General features: G+C 29.1%; 1 protein-coding gene across 4 annotated transcripts in view; it reads left to right on the top strand.

The window, feature by feature from the left end:
* Positions 1-18,385, top strand: part of LOC127719662 (beta-1,3-galactosyltransferase 5-like) — a 115,538-nt gene that overhangs the window by 47,863 nt on the left and 49,290 nt on the right. Inside the window, exon 1 of one of the 4 annotated variants that reach the window (XM_052225893.1) lies at positions 5,748-6,126. The exons of 1 other annotated variant lie outside the window; for it this stretch is intronic. The gene's annotated coding sequence lies outside the window, so the exon portion shown is untranslated. Of the gene's footprint in view, positions 1-5,747; positions 6,127-11,775; positions 12,252-14,557; positions 14,785-18,385 lie in introns of those variants that run through there. 2 more of the 4 variants (XM_052225892.1, XM_052225894.1) reach the window with 2 other exon arrangements.

The following is an 18,385-nucleotide window of genomic DNA, read 5'->3' as shown; positions in this document are numbered from 1 at the left end:
AAAATCAGAATTACCTCCCTTTGACAGTGTATTTTTTTTTAGCTGTGTTTCACCATGTTAAGTTGTAGAACAAGTTGTAAATAAGCACTTTTCAAATATTTTAACACTTGAATAATCTGACCGCACATGAAGATATTCATTTATTTTTAAATAACGCATTGCGTTTCTTTATTTAAAAAAAATTGTAGATAACTTTTTATGATTACATGCCCTTCATCTATGAAACTAGTGTTGAAATGTTTGTAATTGGATTACTATGTTAAATAATTGCTTTTAAATATTTTAAATTGTTACTTTAATCTTCCAAATGCAAAGCTTGGTCATACCCAGTCTTATTTTTTCATATTTGGCACTTTTTTCTACTTCAGTTTTGTCTGTCTAGTTTTGGCGAAGAAACCATCCTGATGTTGGGGTAACAGGAATTTCTGCAGAGAGATTGATAATGACATTTTGTGAACTTTACAAGTAATTAAAACACAAATTTAGTAAAATGAAACATAATTGTTGGTTTTTTCTGTATGAAACTACTTAAAAAAGCCTTTGAAAAGTGTTTTTGTGGTCTTTTCAGGGTATTTAATCAAACACTTCCATATAAGGCAAAATTTAACTAAGAGTACATCAAGACTTTAGTTTCTAGATGTACTTGCAATACTGGTCAAAGCAAACACAGAAAACAATTCATATTTATTAAGCATAGTATTTTACACCATTCTTTTACAAACAGTCAATATGCAACTTTATATACCAAATATACATTAGCAGCAGTATGGGCTGTAGTATAAATTTTCTTCTATCTTTACAAGTTCAGCATTTATGAATGTTGTATTGAAACTTGAACTTGAAAATTGGATACATTACATGATTATTATAAAAAAAGAGGGAAAAGCTACTAAAAAGTCCCTTATAGGGGTAAATTCAGTAAATAAATATACGTCATCAGGGACCGCCCATTTGGGGGAGAGCTTTCTGTGTAAAACTGAAGTCATGTGCTCTTCTGATTGGTAGATAATGTTTGTAATAAATATTTTTTGATAGATGAATAAAAACTAGAGTTGAAAAAAAAAAAATAAATGCTGAATGTACTAAATTTTTTTACTACAGGGTTGAAAAGTAATGGGGGTCAGTGAAGGAATTAAGTGCGAATCTACAGTGTTTGTAAACAAGGCCATGTGAAGGCCCAAAAATGCCGCATGACCCTATGTTTTTATTGTTGCAAATGATAGGGCTACATTTGTACTTTCATGAATGATATATGAAGTTTTCTAATTTCTAAAGGTAAATCAGGTATAAATTTAATTCAAGACATAGATTAGCATTACAGTCAATGGGAGATTTTTTACTGAATTTACCCCTTTAATATTGACGTTTAGTTGTTTCATTTCCATTGTAACAAAAGAAGAAAAAAATATTGAAGTATTGAATTCGTGGCAGTCTAACATGTACAATTAATCAATAAACGTTATCGATATTTGTTATAAACAGGTGATCTGAATATTATTGTGTTCTAAACAGATGCAAACTTTCATTTTATATCTCCATTTTCCAAGCAGTTTAAATAATTTTGTAACGAATTGGTAATGCTTATACTTTGGACAAGAGGTCTTACTTTGAAAAAGTACAGAACTCTCGATGGCTTGTCCTTGATTTCGATGAATTAAATATGTAAAGTGAAAAACTCAAGAATTAAATGCATGAGTATATTGTTTCAACTGAAGTTCTTGAACTAATCTAGATTAAATATGTTTTGTGTTTCAGTGAGAACTATGATCACAATTCTCAGCAATTAATATATTTAACTTATTTACGATCAAAATAGTACAATTAAACTCAATTCATAGTTTTAAAAGATTTTCATTTGTTCTCGTAAAACCACGGTGTGATGATAAAGGTTTCAAATAAGTTAATATGAATGAAGTTTTTTGGCATTGAAATATTGACATGTATTTTTGAATACTTACTTAATTTTATTTGCGATTTAAAAAAAAAAACAGTTTTGAATCGTCTCAATTGCAGTAAACGCTCAATAACTACAAATTACCAGTAGTAATAAAAAAAAGACAAAAAGAGATTTCCTTCAGGTTTAAAGTTTTTTTAAATATTCATTTAGGTCTTATGCAGAGATAAGACAATAACGTTTATCGCCAATTGAATGGTATTCCAACGTTGACTAACTGTGTTTCTCTCATTACAGATATATATCTCTTCGTTTGTTTCGAATTAAAATTAATGGTAAAGTTTCGTTAAGATACAACCAACAATCACGTGACAGATATTAAGATTAACATCTGCTAATATTAAGATATTTATATCTTCTCTGTAAAAAATCAAGATTTAATCTGTAGAAAATTGGAGGCCTTTGGCTGTTTTCTGTTCTTTTGTCGGGTTGTTGTCTCTTTGACTCATTCTCCATTTCCATTCTCAGCTTCCAAATGATGAAATGTATCCACGTAACTATGTCGTCGTAAATCATAAATGGTTACCGGTGACCTAATTTTACTTTGATATTAAAATTGTACATGGTTGATCATCAGAACCCAAGACAATTCGGCTGATTTTTTTATTTCACTACTTAAAATTACGTCTGGTTATTTATAGCAGATACTTATGGTGCACTGCAATTGAGACTATACAAAACATGTTTATAAAATCTCAATAAATATTAAATCAATAATAAAAAAGAAATCTTATGGATCTACTATAAAACAAAAAGAATATTTCATATTGGTTTTCGTTTTACCCTAAGGTTTAACTTTTTTGTTTGTCTTCTTTTTATTACTTCTGGTAAATTGCAGTTAGTAAGTGTTTACTGCACTATTCGAAACTAGTTTTTAACCCGCTATTAAAATTAAGTAAATATTGGAAAGACATGTCAATAATTCAATACAAAAAAGTAGTTCATATCAACTTATTTTATAACAGACTATGACTTTATTTTTTATTCATGGGGTACCAATTTTCTCGTAGGTTTCTTCGTTTCGTTCAATTTATTGATAGAGGTAAACCATGAATTAAATGCATGATGAATATAAAATTTCTGTATGATGAGACAAGCTTATAACCTTTTTTGGCCTACAGAAATGAAGTATTACAAATTTAAGTGATTCTAACTCAAAATTAATCGTTTAGTATGCCACACGTTCAGACTGTTATAACGTTTAATTATAATTAATATTATATAATTGATATTATTAAGAAGATTTTACAGTACCATGTATTGTGACGAGACGGGTAACAAAAAAAAACAAGTTTTTTTTCTAATTAAATATTATCTGAAATTTCAGTTAAAATAAAGGGCAAGTAGTTATCAAAGGTACCAGGCTTATGATTTGATTCGCCAGACGCGCGTTTCGTCTACATAAGACTCATCAGTGACGCTCAGATCGAAATAGTTAGAAAGCCAAACAAGTATAAATTTGAAGAGCATTGATGACCCAAAGTTCCAAAAAAAAATTGCCAAATACGGATAAGGTAATCTATGCATGGGATGTGAAAATCCTTAGTATTTCGAATAATTCATACTTTTGAAAACGGTAAATTTATAAAAATGACCATATAATTGATATTCATGTCAACACCGAAGTGCTGACTCCTGGGCTAGTGATATCCTCGGGGACGAAACGTCCACCAGCAGTGGCATCGACCCAGTGGTGTAAATAGTTATCAAAGGTACCAGGCTTATAATTTGATACGCCAGACGCGCGTTTCATCTACATAAGACTCATCAGTGACGCTCGGATCAAAATAGTTAGAAAGCCAAACAAGTATAAGAGCATTGATGGCCCAAAATTCCAAAAAGTTGTGCCAAATACGGATAAGGTAATCTATGCCTGGGATAAGAAAATCCTTAGTATTTCGAATAATTCATACTTTTGAAAACAGTAAATTTATAAAAGTTACCAAACCTAGATCACAAATATGTATGAAAATACAATTTGTTCTCGATCCTAGAAAAAAAGGTTACCAACGAAAATTATTGAATCCCCAGAATTCGACTCTAGAGAATAAAACCCCATTAATATAGAATATATAATAGTTGCTATAGAAATCTATGAAGACGTTCTTCACAACCTAAGTGAAACATAAAAATAGTTTAAATGTGAAATGTTATTTCCGGTGAATAAGAAACAGAGAAGAGGTGAATCAAAAGATTGACGTTTGTCATATTTCCCAGATTTGAGCTATAGATTAATTCTTTGCAGACTAGTAGATGATGGGTGATAATATGATTTTATTTTTATAATATAAACTTAAAACAAAGCACTTCTAACGGTTAGAAAAAACAATATACAAGTGAAACAAAAATCTGTAACATTTTTGTTGTGTCGGTACCTTTAACAAAAGACAAATAATTTGACATCAGAAAGACCAAGAATAAATAGCTGCTGATTTGATATTAAACTTGTTGATCATGATTTTTGCAGGACGACAATAAAATTATTGCAATACAATTGTTTGACTAAAAAAGTGTATTTATATAAATCAAAACAAAATCCCATCGCCCAAAAAAGGCTGTATCTTTTTTCAATAAGTTGAAGAAGGGATAGTGTTTCCTTACTTGATATTTGAAACGCGATTTAATAATATATCTTTATCAACCATTCCTTTTGTTCCTTGTTCAACTCTAAAGGCCAATGAAGTAATTGTTTCGAGATTATGTTTATTTACATAGAAATTGGAAGTACATGTTGTCGATGTATACAAGATATGTACATTTTCAAATATTTAATATTTTTAAATTTCCAAATTTCAACAGAAACATTCTGGTTTTTTTTCTGAGTAGTGCTTACCTTTCAACAATACCTAACAAGTGTTAATCTAAGTAGTTCTTTTTTACACTAATTGATATGAAACAAACACTATATTAGAATTAGTGCAATAAAAATGATTAATATTGTTGTTATATATGGAGAATGCACATGCAGAGTACTACTCAATAAATTTCAAATAAAAATATTGAAGTCCCCTACGACTTAAACTATCAATCACTATGATGGTGAGAACTATGAATGAAGATTTGATGAACCTTTAAATGGGACAAATTTTATAATAACATGACATAGACGATCAAGTAAATTACACCACGTTGTACAATATGCAGACTTTTTGTTGTTTGCCATTTATCAATATCAAAATTGTGCAAATAGTTTTCTTTATCATTGCCGCCTATTTGAATTAGTCAAGGTAGTATCGGTATCTTCCACCATCTTGGATCGTAAAATAGAAGAAAAAGATTGGTCTAGATTTTTAATAAAATAAGCAAATGTTGAGACAGGGTTGTAATTGATTTCTAAGCTTTCTCAATTATATTTGGAAAATTATGTGATTTAATTCCATTATGACGACTTATTTCTAAAAACATAATTTGTTTTGACTGATTAACCTTAGACTTAAAGGGAAAGATGATTCAGATAATTTTAAAAATGAAACAAATTTTTGGATTTTGTATTATAACCAGAGAGAAAGTACGATGATCTGGGTTTTTTTTACGAGAGTGATCTTTAATTTTAAAACTCTGTAATTAAGTTTTCTTTCAATTTACAAAATATCTAACATTGACAACAATACTTTTAAGAAAACAAAACTATAAATAAAAATGAAAAACAAATAGTAGAAAAAAATCTTAAAAGAAGAAGTACGACGAAAATCTTTTTTCCTATGTAATCATTAGAAAACGTGTGTTTTTTTTTTTGTTTTTGTTTTTTTTTTTTTTGACAACCTGTAGAATGAAAAAAAGTTCCGAGATAGATACCTTTATCATTTGTTTGAAAATAACACGATATAAACTACATTCTGGGAAAGTGTGAACAGTGTTGTCTTTGTTTTGATTCCTCCATACTACCTTAAGCATGGTTTCTTTCGAGCACTAGGGATTCATTATATCAAAAAAGAATAATTACTGCAAATTATATACTTGTGAAATGAAATATTATTAAAATTTTGCAAAACGCCGTGATCAGATATTTTAAAGTTTTTACAAACGATCGCCGTTATTGGATGTTAAATAGACACATTGTGAAGTGAAGTATCATATTACGTAGTCGACATTTTGTCAGTAGCAAGTTAAGTAGTTTCATATACAAGTACAAACAACCTGCTATACCCCGAAATAGCTAAAGTGCCTATGTGGTAAGTAAAATATTAAAAGATATACAAAAGTAGACAGGAAAATACTAATTTCAGTGAATGGAATCAACATTCAATATCTTAATAACATTTCAAAATCGATGCATATACGGTACAGGAATGAATATTATTAAATCAATAAGTATGTATTTGATTCAAGTAAATGATCTCATTTCAATTAAATTTGTAATAGCTTTGACCATTTAGAATCAAATTAAATATGAAATTGAACGCATCTGTTGTTATTTAGCAATACTTCAAACAAAAATAAATGTTTTAGGTTTCTGCATTGAAATTACGTGCATATTTTCTCTTTCAATCAAACAAAATCATGTTTTCTGTACTTTCTACCAAGCTACTGTATGACATTGAAATACACTTGGATATGTTAAACAATTTTGAATCAATTGGTCTTATATTACATAAGCAGTTTTGATACTTTTGTCTTCCCTTAATTACATTTTTTATTTGTATTTTTTGCATTGCTTTGAATGTTTGTGTGTGTGATATTAAAGAGTTGTTTTCGTTCATGTAACGTTTAATGATTTTACTGATCAAGATAAAAAAAAAATGGGTGAGAACTCACTAATGAGTTCAGTCTAGCCACAAGGTCGTGTACCTGCCCTCTATAAGAACCCTCATCATTGTTTGTCTTTATCTTTATTTTCATGTGTTTGTCATTAGGAAATTCTATGTTAATAGCAGATCATTACAAAGTTTACTATGTCTTGTTTTTCTTTATCACAAAAGATACCTTAAAATTAGAAAATAAGGAGAAGTGGTATAATTTCCAATGAAACAGTTCTAGACATAAAACCAACTACAACAATGAACAAAAACAGCAGTCTACATCCAGTACAAATATTCATTTCTGCTCTGCTGATTAGTACTGTGACAACATTTTAGGAACTTATAACCAACAGTTTGTGATAACGCGTATGGATGTTAATTTAGGGATTATTTATTCCTGGAATTTTAACATATTTAGGAATATTTATGAAGCTGCATATTATATATATATATATAAATTGATTTTCGCCGTACTTCTTCTTTTAAGATTTTTTTCTACTATTTGTTTTTCATTTTTATTTATAGTTTTGTTTTCTTAAAAGTATTGTTGTCAAAATTGAATATTTTGTAACCTTTTTATTTTTTTTTCAAAGTGTCTACCATCGAGGAAATTTAAAGGATTACAATTGGTATGGACGATTGTTTATTTTTCAAAAAACGTTTGATACACTCTATTTACTTTTTTGTTCATAGTTATGATGAAAACTATAGATATAGGTTCGTTACCTTGTAAAATTGAACAATTAAAAAGTATAGATCTCCAAAGTTTAAAACTAAAATCAAAACCAATAAATATTTTATTGGATACTGAATGAATTTAAACCGACATCATGGATTGAGTGTTTCAAAAAGTAAAACATTATTTTAATTTTCATCAACAAAAAATAATTACATCTCATTTGGTCAAAGCATGTGTAAAATTTTATACAATAGACATGTCTTATATAAACGGGACTCATGAATATGAGTTTATAGTATTTACATTCCATTTCTATTATTATATTACATTTGTAGATCTTTTGCTGTACTTTTTGTAAAAAAAAGTAAATAAAAAACAAGAGTTTTTGTTACATAAAATTATATAAATCGATTGCAAATTTTTTTTACAATTTCTTGATAAATTATTTGTACTAATAGCATACAACAATTGTCTTAAAACCTGATATGTTAAGGCCCTCAAAATAATTCAAATATACATAATGTATATAACATACGATAAATATGCATTATATGCATAAATAAATACATTCACATATCATTATTCACAGCATATGCTTCAACAAACACAGCTGTGCATGTACTGATTTTGTGTCATGGATGAATACCCCAGATCCTTTGTCTTTTTTTTTTATTAGAGTATTCAGTTACTTAAAATATATTTATTTTTACCCAACTTAGACAATTGCATGCTTAGTAAACTGGAAATTTATTTATATTGAATGTTGTTAAACGCTCAATAACTACAAATTACCAGTAGTAATAAAAAAAAGACAAAAAGAGATTTCCTTCAGGTTTAAAGTTTTTTTAAATATTCATTTAGGTCTTATGCAGAGATAAGACAATAACGTTTATCGCCAATTGAATGGTATTCCAACGTTGACTAACTGTGTTTCTCTCATTACAGATATATATCTCTTCGTTTGTTTCGAATTACAATTAATGGTAAAGTTTCGTTAAGATACAACCAACAATCACGTGACAGATATTAAGATTAACATCTGCTAATATTAAGATATTTATATCTTCTCTGTAAAAAATCAAGATTTAATCTGTAGAAAATTGGAGGCCTTTGGCTGTTTTCTGTTCTTTTGTCGGGTTGTTGTCTCTTTGACTCATTCTCCATTTCCATTCTCAGCTTCCAAATGATGAAATGTATCCACGTAACTATGTCGTCGTAAATCATAAATGGTTACCGGTGACCTAATTTTACTTTGATATTAAAATTGTACATGGCTGATCATCAGAACCCAAGACAATTCGGCTGATTTTTTTATTTCACTACTTAAAATTACGTCTGGTTATTTATAGCAGATACTTATGGTGCACTGCAATTGAGACTATACAAAACATGTTTATAAAATCTCAATAAATATTAAATCAATAATAAAAAAGAAATCTTATGGATCTACTATAAAACAAAAAGAATATTTCATATTGGTTTTCGTTTTACCCAAAGGTTTAACTTTTTTGTTTGTCTTCTTTTTATTACTTCTGGTAAATTGCAGTTAGTAAGTGTTTACTGCACTATTCGAAACTAGTTTTTAACCCGCTATTAAAATTAAGTAAATATTGGAAAGACATGTCAATAATTCAATACAAAAAAGTAGTTCATATCAACTTATTTTATAACAGACTATGACTTTATTTTTTATTCATGGGGTACCAATTTTCTCGTAGGTTTCTTCGTTTCGTTCAATTTATTGATAGAGGTAAACCATGAATTAAATGCATGATGAATATAAAATTTCTGTATGATGAAACAAGCTTATAACCTTTTTTGGCCTACAGAAATGAAGTATTACAAATTTAAGTGATTCTAGCTCAAAATTAATCGTTTAGTATGCCACACGTTCAGACTGTTATAACGTTTAATTATAATTAATATTATATAATTGATATTATTAAGAAGATTTTACAGTACCATGTATTGTGACGAGACGGGTAACAAAAAAAACAAGTTTTTTTTCTAATTAAATATTATCTGAAATTTCAGTTAAAATAAAGGGCAAGTAGTTATCAAAGGTACCAGGCTTATGATTTGATTCGCCAGACGCGCGTTTCGTCTACATAAGACTCATCAGTGACGCTCAGATCGAAATAGTTAGAAAGCCAAACAAGTATAAATTTGAAGAGCATTGATGACCCAAAGTTCCAAAAAAAAATTGCCAAATACGGATAAGGTAATCTATGCATGGGATGTGAAAATCCTTAGTATTTCGAATAATTCATACTTTTGAAAACGGTAAATTTATAAAAATGACCATATAATTGATATTCATGTCAACACCGAAGTGCTGACTCCTGGGCTGGTGATATCCTCGGGGACGAAACGTCCACCAGCAGTGGCATCGACCCAGTGGTGTAAATAGTTATCAAAGGTACCAGGCTTATAATTTGATACGCCAGACGCGCGTTTCATCTACATAAGACTCATCAGTGACGCTCGGATCAAAATAGTTAGAAAGCCAAACAAGTATAAGAGCATTGATGGCCCAAAATTCCAAAAAGTTGTGCCAAATACGGATAAGGTAATCTATGCCTGGGATAAGAAAATCCTTAGTATTTCGAATAATTCATACTTTTGAAAACAGTAAATTTATAAAAGTTACCAAACCTAGATCACAAATATGTATGAAAATACAATTTGTTCTCGATCCTAGAAAAAAAGGTTACCAACGAAAATTATTGAATCCCCAGAATTCGACTCTAGAGAATAAAACCCCATTAATATAGAATATATAATAGTTGCTATAGAAATCTATGAAGACGTTCTTCACAACCTAAGTGAAACATAAAAATAGTTTAAATGTGAAATGTTATTTCCGGTGAATAAGAAACAGAGAAGAGGTGAATCAAAAGATTGACGTTTGTCATATTTCCCAGATTTGAGCTATAGATTAATTCTTTGAAGACTAGTAGATGATGGGTGATAATATGATTTTATTTTTATAATATAAACTTAAAACAAAGCACTTCTAACGGTTAGAAAAAACAATATACAAGTGAAACAAAAATCTGTAACATTTTTGTTGTGTCGGTACCTTTAACAAAAGACAAATAATTTGACATCAGAAAGACCAAGAATAAATAGCTGCTGATTTGATATTAAACTTGTTGATCATGATTTTTGCAGGACGACAATAAAATTATTGCAATACAATTGTTTGACTAAAAAAGTGTATTTATATAAATCAAAACAAAATCCCATCGCCCAAAAAAGGCTGTATCTTTTTTCAATAAGTTGAAGAAGGGATAGTGTTTCCTTACTTGATATTTGAAACGCGATTTAATAATATATCTTTATCAACCATTCCTTTTGTTCCTTGTTCAACTCTAAAGGCCAATGAAGTAATTGTTTCGAGATTATGTTTATTTACATAGCAATTGGAAGTACATGTTGTCGATGTATACAAGATATGTACATTTTCAAATATTTAATATTTTTAAATTTCCAAATTTCAACAGAAACATTCTGGTTTTTTTCTGAGTAGTGCTTACCTTTCAACAATACCTAACAAGTGTTAATCTAAGTAGTTCTTTTTTACACTAATTGATATGAAACAAACACTATATTAGAATTAGTGCAATAAAAATGATTAATATTGTTGTTATATATGGAGAATGCACATGCAGAGTACTACTCAATAAATTTCAAATAAAAATATTTGAGTCCCCTACGACTTAAACTATCAATCACTATGATGGTGAGAACTATGAATGAAGATTTGATGAACCTTTAAATGGGACAAATTTTATAATAACATGACATAGACGATCAAGTAAATTACACCACGTTGTACAATATGCAGACTTTTTGTTGTTTGCCATTTATCAATATCAAAATTGTGCAAATAGTTTTCTTTATCATTGCCGCCTATTGGAATTAGTCAAGGTAGTATCGGTATCTTCCACCATCTTGGATCGTAAAATAGAAGAAAAAGATTGGTCTAGATTTTTAATAAAATAAGCAAATGTTGAGACAGGGTTGTAATTGATTTCTAAGCTTTCTCAATTATATTTGGAAAATTATGTGATTTAATTCCATTATGACGACTTATTTCTAAAAACATAATTTGTTTTGACTGATTAACCTTAGACTTAAAGGGAAAGATGATTCAGATAATTTTAAAAATGAAACAAATTTTTGGATTTTGTATTATAACCAGAGAGAAAGTACGATGATCTGGGTTTTTTTTACGAGAGTGATCTTTAATTTTAAAACTCTGTAATTAAGTTTTCTTTCAATTTACAAAATATCTAACATTGACAACAATACTTTTAAGAAAACAAAACTATAAATAAAAATGAAAAACAAATAGTAGAAAAAAATCTTAAAAGAAGAAGTACGACGAAAATCTTTTTTCCTATGTAATCATTAGAAAACGTGTGTTTTTTTTTTTTTTTTTTGTTTTTTTTTTTTTTGACAACCTGTAGAATGAAAAAAAGTTCCGAGATAGATACCTTTATCATTTGTTTGAAAATAACACGATATAAACTACATTCTGGGAAAGTGTGAACAGTGTTGTCTTTGTTTTGATTCCTCCATACTACCTTAAGCATGGTTTCTTTCGAGCACTAGGGATTCATTATATCAAAAAAGAATAATTACTGCAAATTATATACTTGTGAAATGAAATATTATTAAAATTTTGCAAAACGCCGTGATCAGATATTTTAAAGTTTTTACAAACGATCGCCGTTATTGGATGTTAAATAGACACATTGTGAAGTGAAGTATCATATTACGTAGTCGACATTTTGTCAGTAGCAAGTTAAGTAGTTTCATATACAAGTACAAACAACCTGCTATACCCCGAAATAGCTAAAGTGCCTATGTGGTAAGTAAAATATTAAAAGATATACAAAAGTAGACAGGAAAATACTAATTTCAGTGAATGGAATCAACATTCAATATCTTAATAACATTTCAAAATCGATGCATATACGGTACAGGAATGAATATTATTAAATCAATAAGTATGTATTTGATTCAAGTAAATGATCTCATTTCAATTAAATTTGTAATAGCTTTGACCATTTAGAATCAAATTAAATATGAAATTGAACGCATCTGTTGTTATTTAGCAATACTTCAAACAAAAATAAATGTTTTAGGTTTCTGCATTGAAATTACGTGCATATTTTCTCTTTCAATCAAACAAAATCATGTTTTCTGTACTTTCTACCAAGCTACTGTATGACATTGAAATACACTTGGATATGTTAAACAATTTTGAATCAATTGGTCTTATATTACATAAGCAGTTTTGGTACTTTTGTCTTCCCTTAATTACATTTTTTATTTGTATTTTTTGCATTGCTTTGAATGTTTGTGTGTGTGATATTAAAGAGTTGTTTTCGTTCATGTAACGTTTAATGATTTTACTGATCAAGATAAAAAAAAAATGGGTGAGAACTCACTAATGAGTTCAGTCTAGCCACAAGGTCGTGTACCTGCCCTCTATAAGAACCCTCATCATTGTTTGTCTTTATCTTTATTTTCATGTGTTTGTCATTAGGAAATTCTATGTTAATAGCAGATCATTACAAAGTTTACTATGTCTTGTTTTTCTTTATCACAAAAGATACCTTAAAATTAGAAAATAAGGAGAAGTGGTATAATTTCCAATGAAACAGTTCTAGACATAAAACCAACTACAACAATGAACAAAAACAGCAGTCTACATCCAGTACAAATATTCATTTCTGCTCTGCTGATTAGTACTGTGACAACATTTTAGGAACTTATAACCAACAGTTTGTGATAACGCGTATGGATGTTAATTTAGGGATTATTTATTCCTGGAATTTTAACATATTTAGGAATATTTATGAAGCTGCATATTATATATATATATATAAATTGATTTTCGCCGTACTTCTTCTTTTAAGATTTTTTTCTACTATTTGTTTTTCATTTTTATTTTTAGTTTTGTTTTCTTAAAAGTATTGTTGTCAAAATTGAATATTTTGTAACCTTTTTATTTTTTTTTCAAAGTGTCTACCATCGAGGAAATTTAAAGGATTACAATTGGTATGGACGATTGTTTATTTTTCAAAAAACGTTTGATACACTCTATTTACTTTTTTGTTCATAGTTATGATGAAAACTATAGATATAGGTTCGTTACCTTGTAAAATTGAACAATTAAAAAGTATAGATCTCCAAAGTTTAAAACTAAAATCAAAACCAATAAATATTTTATTGGATACTGAATGAATTTAAACCGACATCATGGATTGAGTGTTTCAAAAAGTAAAACATTATTTTAATTTTCATCAACAAAAAATAATTACATCTCATTTGGTCAAAGCATGTGTAAAATTTTATACAATAGACATGTCTTATATAAACGGGACTCATGAATATGAGTTTATAGTATTTACATTCCATTTCTATTATTATATTACATTTGTAGATCTTTTGCTGTACTTTTTGTAAAAAAAAGTAAATAAAAAACAAGAGTTTTTGTTACATAAAATTATATAAATCGATTGCAAATTTTTTTTACAATTTCTTGATAAATTATTTGTACTAATAGCATACAACAATTGTCTTAAAACCTGATATGTTAAGGCCCTCAAAATAATTCAAATATACATAATGTATATAACATACGATAAATATGCATTATATGCATAAATAAATACATTCACATATCATTATTCACAGCATATGCTTCAACAAACACAGCTGTGCATGTACTGATTTTGTGTCATGGATGAATACCCCAGATCCTTTGTCTTTTTTTTTTATTAGAGTATTCAGTTACTTAAAATATATTTATTTTTACCCAACTTAGACAATTGCATGCTTAGTAAACTGGAAATTTATTTATATTGAATGTTGTTAGATTACTAAAAACTAGAAAATTTCATAAAGGATGTTGTTAGAATCTCTATCGTCACTTTTTCTTTCTAATGAAACTCCGCCTGACTCCGGATAAGTTGAGATGTGTCTCAGTTAATCAATAAGGTATGATAAAGTTGGGTTCATAAATGCTATTTTACTAAATAAGGCAATTCTTATAATTATACTGTAGTTATTTTGATTCGATCAATCTGAACGACCAGTGAAAATTTCCTGATCTACCTGTTGGTAACTAAGGGAAGCCGCCATCTTTTTTTGATAAATTAGCTTTTCGGCAGCTGTATTAGGTTTTGGACTTTTGAAAATTTTGGCCTTGAGCATCAACATAAAGACATTTGTAGGGGTGAAATACCGTTGAGTGCCAAGGGTTAAGACTTCGATTTGAAATCTGGAAGGGAAGCGTTAGAATGTGCTACATCGTCTTCTTCTTCCTGGCCATCATCAATTAAGAAACTGTACACTTTACGCAGTGCTGGTGATCAAAGCTAGTATTTTCAAAGGTATTTGCAATTCAAACAAACTCCAATATAAAATTAAACTGTATATACCAACTGTATATAAATACGAATGTATATGTTTACGTTTTCTTTTATTCCCATACTTTGTTTTTCTTTTTTTCAAACAAAATCCCCATTGCTTCAATATTCACGTAGCATAGGTTTTGGTCATAATCTGGGAGGAAATTAATTGTTCATCGCGCGCCGCCTTGAGGGAGACATAAATAATACAGGGCTTCCGTCCATCCATCCGTTCGTGTGCTTGTCCGTCCAATAATGTAAGCGCTGTCACTTGTACAATTCTTGCCAAATTTTTATCAAACTTTTTCAAAGGTTTATATTAGCAATGTCTCGGACAAGTTCGAAAATCAGTGGTGATCAACTATTTTTTAAAAGAGTAATGTTACTTGTGAATATTAATTCTATGGAAAATTGTATTGAAATGCTCTCACATGTACAATTCTGGACAGATTTTCATCAAACTTATATCAAAGGTTTATATCACCAATGTGTCAGACAAATTCAAAAATGATTGACGATCAACAATTATCAGAAGAGTTATGTCCCTTGGAAATATTAATTATATGACAAATTGCATTGCAAAAGCTCTCACGTGTACAATTCTTGCCAGATTGTTATCAACATTATTTCAAAGATTTAAGTCAGCAATGTATAGGATTATTTGAAAATGAGTGACAAATAACTATTTTTAAAAGAGTTATGTCCTTGTAAAAATTAGTTCTTTGACCTATAATGGTTTACTTTTATAAATTTTGACTTGGATGGAGAGTTGTATCATTGGCACTCATACCACATCTTCTTATATCTATATGAAGAATTTCATTGTAAACACTTTCAAGTTAACCACTTATTCGGGCCGGTCAGAAAGAACACAAAAAAGTAGAACATATTTTAAACAAAATAGTTCCTACGCATAGCTGTAACTTTATCAATAAGTAAAATATTTGGGTAATTTCGGTATCAAATGAAAGCTTAAGGACTTAGGATCACTGCAGAACCCTTGTTAGAAGTTTCTTTTGAATAATAAAAAAAACTATATGAAATTAAGATAGGAGGGCATATTTGCCCTGTTGCTCAGATTAGAATTACCTGTTTTTGTACTACCCTATTTCCAGGAACCAGTGTGCTCGAATATGCAATTAACGTTATGTTGATTTTTTTCATCACAAGTCAGGATAAGGTATAGTTTTGACATGAAATGATTATCACTTTTTTTAAACTTAATACAAAATAATTATGAATGTTTGAAGTTGTATAATATAACATAATAAGCAAGGGGGCTATAATTTAGTTTCCTTATCCTTGAACAAAATTGTTTCCAGTTTACGAGGAAAATATTTTACTTAGGAAATGAAAAATAAATATCATTACCACTATCCCATTGTTATGTGCTCACGTTTTTAATCGAAAGAAGAAATTTGAGAGATTTGTTTTGAAAATAAATGAAGGCATAGACCAAAGACTTCCTTTAGTTTCGTTTGTTAAATTAACATTTAAAAACAAAAAGAGTTTATGTCAATGATAAACAGAGGTAAATCTAGAACAAATTCAAACATTTTCCTATTGCATAACTTTTCAGGGGGCTTAGAGACGACATCAAAAGATCGATGTCGGATAAAAAACTTAATTCAAACAGTTTGGGGGTGGGTGGGGGTTTTTGGTAAAACTCGCTGCATGTTTTGTTATCCGACATCGATTTTCGGATTGAAAATTACGGATTCAAGTTCGGCCCTTACATATGTTTGGACTTTTAAACCAAATGGAATCCATCAAATCGTACCGGAAAGCAAATTTTTAGCCGAAAGTATTGGGGCTAAATTAATCAAAGTATCTATATCGTTCAAACGCTTTATCGATCGCTAATTTTGAATGATATGAAACCATTTACAGATCAACACAGATTGTTTAGGTCCACACGGCATGGTGGCATTCAAAATAAACTATAAAATTTCCTTTGAAATTGTGTTAATTATTTAATTATTAAAATGAAAACTGAAATATAAATTCAAATAAAAATTTGAAATTTTTATAGAATTTTGTGAGATAGTAAAAAAATATGACAGTGGTCAACATACATTGAATAGAAATTACACAACATAGATCATATCACATTTACTATATTCATTTGGGATTGTGCTTTTCCCTCCACAGTTGGCACAAATGCACTGCCCTGTCATCACCATACATTTCAATGGACCACTATTTAGTTTAAAGCTATATACGTTATATGAAACAAGGAACTGTTTTATATTCATTTGAGAAAAGAAACAAAAATAAATCAAATCCATAAACCCACTATTTACCCATGCCAATAGTTGGCAGTTGAAAAATGCAGAATCCATGCTGACTGTAGTGTTTATAAAATTATAATTTAACAGTGCCTTTTTTATGCATAATAAAAATACACATAACTTTTTTCCAATATTTTTTAAAAGTGATGTCCAAGTCAATAAACAGAAAAAAAACATACATTGTTGAGGAAAAACAGGACCCATGATACAAAAAGTATACTCTGAGAGCATATGCCCATATTGATCAATCAATTTTTCCCAAATTAAGTTAAAAGGGGGAGGGGTCAGTGAAAAAACTATGTGAATTAAGTTTTTTATACTACATTGATGTCGTCCCTAATATATTCATTGATTTTTGCAAAATGTACTTATTTCATGTCATATATAACACTATTTGACTAAAAGTAATTTAAAATGGTTTCTAAAAACCCTGGTACCTTTTGTTAGCTATTATTCGTATGTTTCTCTGTCCTATGTGTTCTCCCATTTATTTGTATTATAGTTCTGTCATGTAATGTTGTCATTTTAATGTTATATTTAACATTGCCATAATAGCGGGAGGTTTGGCTAGCCACAAAACCAGGTTCAACCCACCATTTTTTTCTTAAAATGTCCTGTACCAAGTCAGGAAAATGGCCATTGTTATATTATAGTTCGTTTCTGTGTGTGTTAAATTTTAATGTTATGTTTCTGTTGTGTCGTAGTTCTCCTCTTCTATTTGATGTGTTTCTTTCAGTTTTAGTTTGTAACCCGGATTTGTTTTTTTCTCAATCGGTTTATGAATTTCGAACAGCGGTATACTACTGTTGCCTTTCTTTATCTAAATGTGTTATTAGGAGAAAATCAAATTGTATTGACTTCCAAATGCATAATTTTTAAAACCCCTTCTATATTTCGCTATTTTTTATACTCGAGTGATCACGAGTTTCTCCACTGCTGAATTGTTTCTTAGATTAAACAAAAAGTTTACAGATTTGCTAGATTTATAGATAAAATGCAATTTGACCCATTTAACATTTAGGTATTTAAGGTATAATTAGAATGTTGAGTATAACACCCCTTGCACACGACATAAAATAAATATGATTAACAATTTGACAAAACAATACTGGTTTGCGTTCACACATATTCCGGATTAAATGCGTATTTGTAAATCTGGAATCAATATCAAATTTTATTTTTATTTCAAATTTAAATATTTTTACAAGCTCTTCGTATTTTTTCTTTTTGTAATTCATCATGTTCATTAGAATCGGAATAACAATACTGAAGTTAAAGAGTTGTCGCCGTCA

The sequence above is a fragment of the Mytilus californianus genome, unplaced genomic scaffold (genome assembly GCF_021869535.1).
Source record: "Mytilus californianus isolate M0D057914Y unplaced genomic scaffold, xbMytCali1.0.p SCAF_11, whole genome shotgun sequence".
NCBI lineage: Eukaryota > Metazoa > Mollusca > Bivalvia > Mytilida > Mytilidae > Mytilus > Mytilus californianus.
The sequence above is the reverse complement of the archived record's forward strand: the minus strand, read 5'-3'. Positions and strand labels throughout refer to the sequence as shown.